The sequence below is a fragment of the Acinonyx jubatus genome, chromosome C1, assembly GCF_027475565.1.
Source record: "Acinonyx jubatus isolate Ajub_Pintada_27869175 chromosome C1, VMU_Ajub_asm_v1.0, whole genome shotgun sequence".
Taxonomy (NCBI): Eukaryota; Metazoa; Chordata; class Mammalia; order Carnivora; family Felidae; genus Acinonyx; species Acinonyx jubatus.
Window position 1 is genome coordinate 108938373 of NC_069381.1, and position 8633 is coordinate 108947005.

Here is an 8633-nt window from a genome sequence, read left to right on the forward strand (position 1 = left end):
TATACTGTGCCCCTCACATAGATAAATGTCGACAGTGGCCAGAGGCTGGTGGGAGGACAAACCAGATAGGTGACATCAAGTAAAGGATATCGATGACACTAAAGGATATCGATGAAATAAGGATATGTCGCCAAGACCTGAGCCCCATTCTCCGAAACAGCTAGTGATTCAATGTTCCAGATTCTTACTCCCAGAAGGCTCAGGCTGCTTCTCCTCCTCTCCCTCATTCATTGGGATCCCTCTAGAGGCCAGAGTGTGCCACTTACACATGGGGTGGTGCAGGAGTAGAATTGCCCTCCTTCTCTCCCACAAAGAGGGCGGTTGATACCACTAGAAGGTATCACTCTGTTCTTTGTGCAACGTGGAATTCACCACGTGTCGGTCAGGTGGGCAAGCCAGAACAGAAATGCTGTATGCAGAGGGAAACCCCAGAGGCTGAAGATCCAAATTACTGGAAACTGGCAGACAGGCTGTACAAGGATGCATTGTGGGAGATGGACACGCTCTATATGGCCACTGATGATGCAAGTAAGCCATGGAAATGTGGACATCCGGAGTCTAGAGAGCTATGGATGGGGCTGCACATTCAGGTCATGAGCTAGAGTTGGGGTGGGTGGGGGAGGTGGTGCCTAAACATGAAATGATGTGATCAGGGAAGCCACAAAAGTAAGCCAAACATCCTCAGGAGGCAGGAACAGGTCAATGGGGCCTGGAACATAAGGGTTTCCATTTGTGCTGCTGACAATATTAGCTGTTTTTCAAAATGACCATCAGCTCCTTGGGTGGCCTTCTGGCCCTGGGAGTAAGGCACCTTCTTCTGGCAGGTGCTCAGCCATCCTGAAGTTACAGTCCGGGGGTCAGTTTCCTGGCCCAGTTACCAGTTCAGGACACTACACGAGAGCTGCACTGGAAGAGGTGGGAAATGAAGAGGCAGGCTGTGGGAAGACATCAAGTCAAAGTTAGAACAAGGAAGTACTCGGTTAAAAGAATCTGATCAGAAGGAGAGACCTCGTGGTAACCAAAAGGGTAGAAGCTGAAAGAAACAGATGAAAAAAGACTCAGGGAAAGTGTAGCAGGGAGGCTGTGAGGCTATAAGAATATAGCTGTAGGGGCGCCTGTCGTAGGTTAAGTGTCTGACTCTTGACTTGGGCTCTCAGGTCATGATCTCATGGTTTTGTTGGTTTGAGTCCCTAACTGGACCTCTGCACACTGACCACATGGAGCCTACTTGGGATTCTCCCTCTCCTCGCTCTCTGCCCCTCCCCCACTCATGCTCTGTCTCTCTCAGAATAAATAAACTTAAAAAAAAAAAAGAATATACCTGTAGAGAAGATTTTCTTAACCATTTATCTGCCACAGATTCCCTTTGACAGTCTCATGAAGCCTGTAGGGCATTGCCAGAAAAATGTTCTTAAATGGTTTAAGACAAAATGCACAGGGCTCCAAAGGGAGCAAACTATATACAAATATGGTTATTATCAAAATGTATTTTTAAAATCTGTGCATAGTAATATAGGGGCTTCTTTATTAATATATTAAATAACAAGTTCAATCAGTAAATCTAATAACCCATATACTTTGTTTTTTAAGCTTTTCAAAAGCCAGATTTATTAAAGTATAATTTACATACAATAAAATACAATTGGAGGAGTTTGACTAGTGCATAGTCTTGGAACCATCACCACATTCTACATACGTTAGTTACATCACTCCCAAAACTCCCATCAGGCCCCTTTTCCATCTCCTTCCCCACCCCCCAGGCACACAGAAGGTAATGAACAGTAACCTACTGGATTGTGAGTTCTTCCAGGTATTACACCAAAGAAACCAGTCATTTAAACCACAAAGGCCAAAATACACAAGGAAAAAGGCTTTAATGAAGCAATTCTCAATATGTAGTATGCCAGTTTGTGGCCTTGTGGCACCATTAGTAAGAACATTTCAACAATCTGTTTCACAACTGCTGGGATTAAGTCCCCAAAAAGGCTAGTTATCCTATAAAAATTATTTTTGCACAAACATACTCCTTGGGCCTTAATTCATATCTACTAAATCTTTCAAGATTCTTTGAAAAGTTTCCCTAGGCTAAAAAAACACTGCCCTATAGCACTGCTAGGCTTCTAAAACACACACAGCTTTGGGTTCATGAAGCTTCTTAAAGTTTTAGTTTTGCTAACAAAATTGGCAAAATAACTAAATATATAGGATTTGGTCTATACTTCTGTTTATTTCTTGAGTTAAAGATAGAAGAACACCAAAGTAATTTTGGCAAATGAATCCTCTCCCCCCCAGATATCTTGTCACCTGCTGTATTTGGAATACTTTTAATGCCATATCTAATGTATTATTTATCAGGCTCCTCTAGGCAGAAAAAATAGACACATTTCTAGAAAACAGTAGCTTGAACTGAATTCCCTAGGATACGTGCAACAGTCACGGTCCAAATGGAGGCACTGTGTTGTGATGTTTGAAATTCAAACAACTTTTATTTAAATTGAAAAAATTAAAACTGCATTTAGAGTCAAAACCCTTTTGTTATGAAAATCATGGGTATTTCTAGATTAAGGCAGAGATATTTCTAGGTTAACAAGACTAGATTTGACTTCGGACTTTATTCTTTAAACAAACTGTAAAGAATGGAGGAAGAAATAGGTTATTTACATAAAATATCTACATATGTACTGAGAGGTACAAATTCGGAGACAGAAGAGACTTGAGTATGTGCTGGCATCTCAGAAGCAGTTCTCGAGGAGCTTAATTTTATTTTCTTGGATTTTAAGAATGCCTAAGATCCTTCTTCATCCTCGATCTTGGGAGCCAAATAGTACTTTAAGTGTCCCATGTCTGCAATTTTATACTCTGCAGCAGGAGTTCATCTGCAGACATACTGAGTGTTACTGTAGGAGAGAGTGCTGGGCTTTTGTAAAGAAGTTCAGGTATCTCAGTGCAAAAGTTAGCTGAACAGGCTGATTCATCTCTATGGTAACAGCTTTCTCCTCTTTATCAACATTACCTGTTTGTGACAACTTACTATTTCTATTTCCTCTTTCTCCACTTGCAGAAAACTTCACTCCATATTTTGCACAGGAAATTACAACAGCATCTCCAATATGACTGAGATCTCGGCATACACGTGCAGATTCACCAGAAGGCATATTTACTTCATAGCTCCTCTTGTTCTGGAACTCCGAGTTGTTCAACAGCTAAATCCATTAACTTCATTCATAGTCTGAAACCTTTTCTTGGTTTGGAGCTTCGAATACAAGTGCCAGGGTGTCCGTATTATCTCCAGCCCTTAGGGTAATGATGTCTTCAATGCCATCACATCTTAGTGTTTTGGACATGCTGGTGAGGTTCACACCCAAGGCCAAGTTGCGGTAGCAGTGGGTACATGTTGAAGTCCTCAGAAGACAGGGTGAGCTGCACCAGGGAGACATGGGAGGAGTCCAGGCTGTGCAGAGCTCACGTCCCAGCAGGCCTCGTTGATGAGATCCTTAAGCGCCTCCAACACCTTCTTCAGGATGATGCCTGGACCAGGCGTGCCTCGAACGACGCAGCTACAGACAGAGCCCAGGAGCAAGTTGTAGCCTGCTCCAGCATCACAGGGTAAGAGCCAGCCAGCAAATGCAGAAGGGAAAGCCGAGGTCCAGGGAGATAACCTACAAACCCATATACTTTTGATATAATGATGGTTGTAGTCTATATATCAAGGTTCAGTTTGTGTGACATGGTGTGGAAACATGGGTGATTTCAATTGGTGACAAAGTTACCAGTACTGCTAATATTACTGAAATCTGTTGCTTCCATCTGTAATTGATAGAAAAGGTCATTTTCAGATACACATTAGTGAAAATAAATATGTATCTTTTTTCTATCCAAGTTCACAGGCCCTGTGAATTCCATCCCCAAACTCCACCCTGGAACCCTATTCTAGACTTATTTTTGGAAGAAGCACAAAGCTTTGGAGAGCATTTCTCTAACTTAAGCTTCTCCCTGTGAAAGGCAGGGCCAGAGTTTCTCCAGGTCTGCATAGTGCAAGTTTCTGGTTCAACTGGCTTGTTTCAGAGCTGCGAAGCAACAATCCTTCATTTCTTCTAATTCAATGTTTTTCCAACACTTTGACCTATAACCCATAATAAGAAATGCATCTTGCATTGAGACTCAGTACCCATACATGCAACAGAAACTAAAATTTCACAAACTCTACTACCTATTATGTATATATTGTATATAGTTTGTTCGGGCTGCCAAACAAAATATCACTGATGTCAGGGATGAAATAGCAGAGATTTATTATCTCACAATTTTGGAGGCTGGGAGTCCAAGATCAAAGTATAAGCAGGTTTGGTTTCTCCTGAAGGCTCTCCCCTTGGGTGGCAGAAGTGTCTTCACATAACTTTCCTCAGTGCACCTGCACCTTTGGTGTCTCTGATCTAATCCCCACTTCTTGTAAGGATGCCAATCAGTCTGGATCAGGAATCCACCCTAAATGGCCTCATTTTAACAATATCACCGCTTTAAAGACCCTATCTCTGAATATAGTCACATCCTGAGGGACCGGCTGTTTAGACTCCAAGATATATGAATTTGGTGGAGGACACAAATCGGCCCATAACACATAGTAAAGTAAAATCATAACCACGCTTTCCTAAAATGTTATTTGCTAATATTTAAATGTAACACATAACCCTCCCGCCAGAATTAAGAAGACTACATTGCAATGTGTGTGCTTGCTAGTTGTAGGTTTAGGATGGCTTCAAATACAAGTTACAATGCAGTGTGCACAGCTAGCTCACATTCAAGTCTGTCTTTTGAATTTTATTAGGTCTGGATTGCGAATTGTAGTTCACACCAATAGAACTGTGATTACAGAAACAATACATTCCTTTTCCTAGACAAATGAATTGTCTTCATCTCAGTATCTTATCATCATCCTTCAATGTAAAGGAGAAACCAGATCATTCTTCAAGTCTAATTCAATTATCAGCACATGTATATTTTCTCTAACTACATTTCTTTATTGTTTCAATTTTTTGTGGAAAATAAGGAACATAAGTTTGAGATACAGAATGTGAGATATAACAATACCTCCAATAGCGTTTGTTCAAACTATCTTCATTGTAACATTTTCTTCATATTGTAGTTAGGGCAATCACTTTATTTTTACTTGCTATAACATTAATGTCTTTTGAACACTTCAATATCCTAAATGTGTTAAAATCATGCTTCTCCTCTGGTTGCAAACTTAGTTTATTTATTTATTTTTATTTTATTTATTTTTGAGAGAGACAGAGAGAGAGAGAGAGTGAGTGCACAAGCAGGGGAGGAGCAGAGAGAGTGGGAGAGAGAGAGAGAGAGAGAGAATCCCAAGCAACTTCCACACTATCAGTGCAGTGAGATCACGTCATGATCTCAAGGTTCATGAGTTTAAGCCCCACATCAGGCTCTCTACTATCAGTGCAGAGCCTGCTTCAGATCCTCTGTCTCCCTCTCTCTCTGTCCCTCCCCCACTTGCATGCACATGTGTGCACATTCTCTCTCAAAAACAAATAAACATTTGGAAAATGTTTTTTTCTAAGTGAGATTTCTATTCAACTAAAAAAATGTACTTTTGTAGAAGGCAGGGAGTAATAATACAGTGCTTTTTGGATGAATTCAAAATTTTAAAACCATCAACTTAATATAGATTGCTATATACATAGGATATTATATATGAACCTCATCATAACCACAAACCCAAAACCTATAATAGGTACACACAAAAATAAAAAGAAAGAGATCCAAGCATAACACTAAAAAAGTCATCAAATCACAATGGAAAAGAGCAAGAAGAGAGGAATAGAGAAGAACTACAAAAACAACCAGAAAACAATTAACAAAATGGCTAAGTACATACTTATTAATAATTAATTCAAATATAAATGGTCTAAAAGTTCCAATCAAAAAACATAGGGTGGGGGCGACTGGGTGGCTCAGTTGGTGAAGCATCTGACTTCCGCTCAGGTCATGATCTTGCAGTCCATGAGTTCGAGCCCCAAGTCGGGCTTTGTGCAAACAGTTCAGAGCCTGAAGCCTGCTTCAGATTCTGTGTCTCCTTCTCTCTGCCCCTCCCCTGCTTGCACTATGTCTCTCTGTCTCTCTCAAAAATAAATAAACATTAAAAAATTAAAAAAAAACAACATAGGGTGGCTGAATGGATTAAGAAAAAAAAAAAAAGAATCACCTCTATGCTGTTTATAAGACACTCACTTCGGGGTGCCTGGGTGGCTCAGTCGGTTGGGCGGCCGACTTTGGCTCAGGTCAAGATCTCGTGGTCCGTGAGTTCGAGCCCGGTGTCGGGCTCTGTGCTGACAGCTCGGAGCCTGGAGCCTGTTTCAGATTCTTTGTCTCCCTCTCTCTGACCCTCCCGCGTTCATGCTCTGTCTCTCTCTGTCTCAAAAATAAATAAATGTTAAAAAAAAAATTTTAATAAAAAAAATTAAAAAAAATAAGACACTCACTTCAAACCTAAAGACCCACACATATTGAAAGAGAAGAGATGGAAAAGCTACTCCATACAAATGGAAGTGACAAAAAGCTTGGGTAGTAAACTTATATCTGACAAAATAGACCTTAAAACAAAAGCTAACAATAGACAAAGAATGGTAACACATAATGATAAAGTAATCAATCCAAATAGAGGATCTAACAATTGTAAATATCTATGCGCCCAACATAAAAGCACCTAAATGCATAAAGCAACTATTAACAGACATAAAGGGAGAACTTGACGGTCATACAATAATAATGGGTGACTCTAACACCTCACATATCAATTTTGATATATCATCCAGATAGAAAATCAATAAGGAAAGAGTGGCTGTGAATCACACATTAGACTAGATGGATTTAATAGATGTATACAGAACATTCCACCCAAAAAACCAGCATCATACACACTCTTTTCAAGTGCACATGGAACATTCTCCAGAACAGGTCACATGTCTCCATAAAAAGATGAAACAAGTCTCCATAAAAAGATTGAAATCATATCAAGTATCTTTTTTAGCATAACAGATTCAAACTAGAAATCAATTATAAGAAGAAATCCTAAAGCAAAAAAAAAAAAAAAAGAACACACGCACACACAAACACATGGAGGCTAAACAACATGCTGCTAACCAGCCAATAGATCAATTAAGAATCAAAGAGGAAGTGAATAATACCTTGAGAAGTGAAAATGGAAACACATTGGTTCAAAATCTTTGAGATACAGCAAAAGCAATTCTAGGAGGGAAATTTATAGTGACAGAAGGCTAATTCAAGCAACAAGAAAAATCTCAAAAAAAAATCTAAACTTACACCGAAAGTAACTAGAAAAAGAGGAACAAACAAAGCCAAAGCTAACAGAAGAAAGAAAATAATGAAAATCAGAGTGGAAATAAATTAAATAGAAACAACAAAAAAAAAAAAAAGAAAAAATCACTAGAATTAAGAGAGGTTCTTCAAAACTATAAACAAAATTGATAAAACTTTAGATTCATCAGAGAGAGAAAGAGAACCAAAATAAATTGTATCAGTAATGAAAGAGGAGAAATTACAACTAACACTACACAAATACAAAGTTTTATAAGATATTACTAGGATAAATTGTATGCCAATAAATAAAAGCCTAGAAGAAATGGATAAATTCCTAGAAACACACAGTCTTCCAAGACTAAATCAGGAAGAAATAGAAAATCTGGGGGCGCCTGGGTGGCTCAGTCAGTTGGGCGTCCGACTTCAGCTCAGGTCACAAACTCGCAGTCCGTGAGTTCGAGCCCCGCGTAGGGCTCTGGGCTGATGGCTCAGAGCCTGGAGCCTGCTTCCGATTCTGTGTCTCCCTCTCTCTCTTCCCCTCCCCCGTTCATGCTCTGTCTCTCTCTGTCTCAAAAATAAATAAACGTTAAAAAAAAAAAAAAAGAAAATTTGAACAGACAGATTGCTACGGACGAAATTGAATCAGTACAAAAAACTCCCAACAAACAAGAGTTCAGTGGGGCACCTGGGTGGCTCAGTCGGTTAAGCGTCTGCCTTAAGCTCAGGTCATGATCTCACAGTTCATGGGTGCGAGCCCCACATTGGGCTCTGTGCTGACAGCTCAGAGCCTGGAGCCTGCTTTGAATTCTTTCTGCCCCTCCCCCACTCATGCTCTGTCTCTCTGTGTCTCACAAAAATGAATAAATGTTAAAAAAATTTTTTAAATAAAAAAACAAACAAAAATAAGAGTTCAGGACCAGATGGCTTCACATCTGAATTCTACTAACCATTTAAAGATAAGTTAATACCTTTCCTTCTCAAACTATTCCAAAAAATAGGAGAGTAAGGAAAACTTCCAAATTCATTCTAGGAGGCCAGCATTACCCTGATACCAAAACCAGACAAGGACACTACAAAAACAAAACAAAACAAAACAAAAAACTACAAGCCAATATCCCTGATGAGCACAGGTGCAAAAATCCTCAACAAAATATTAACAAATGAAATTCAACAATACATTTTAAAAAGTCATCCACCACAATCAAGTGGGATCCATTCCAGAGATGCAAGGATGGTTCAGCATCAGCAAATCAATTAACAAATGAAGGATAGAAATCATATAATCATCTCAACAG

At 39.6% G+C, this 8633-nt stretch overlaps 1 pseudogene; it reads right to left on the minus strand.

Annotated features, from left to right (window-relative positions):
- Positions 1-2503: 2503 nt before the first annotated feature.
- On the minus strand, positions 2504-3489 carry LOC106966412 (proliferating cell nuclear antigen-like; annotated as a pseudogene).
- Between the last annotated feature and the right edge of the window lie 5144 nt (positions 3490-8633).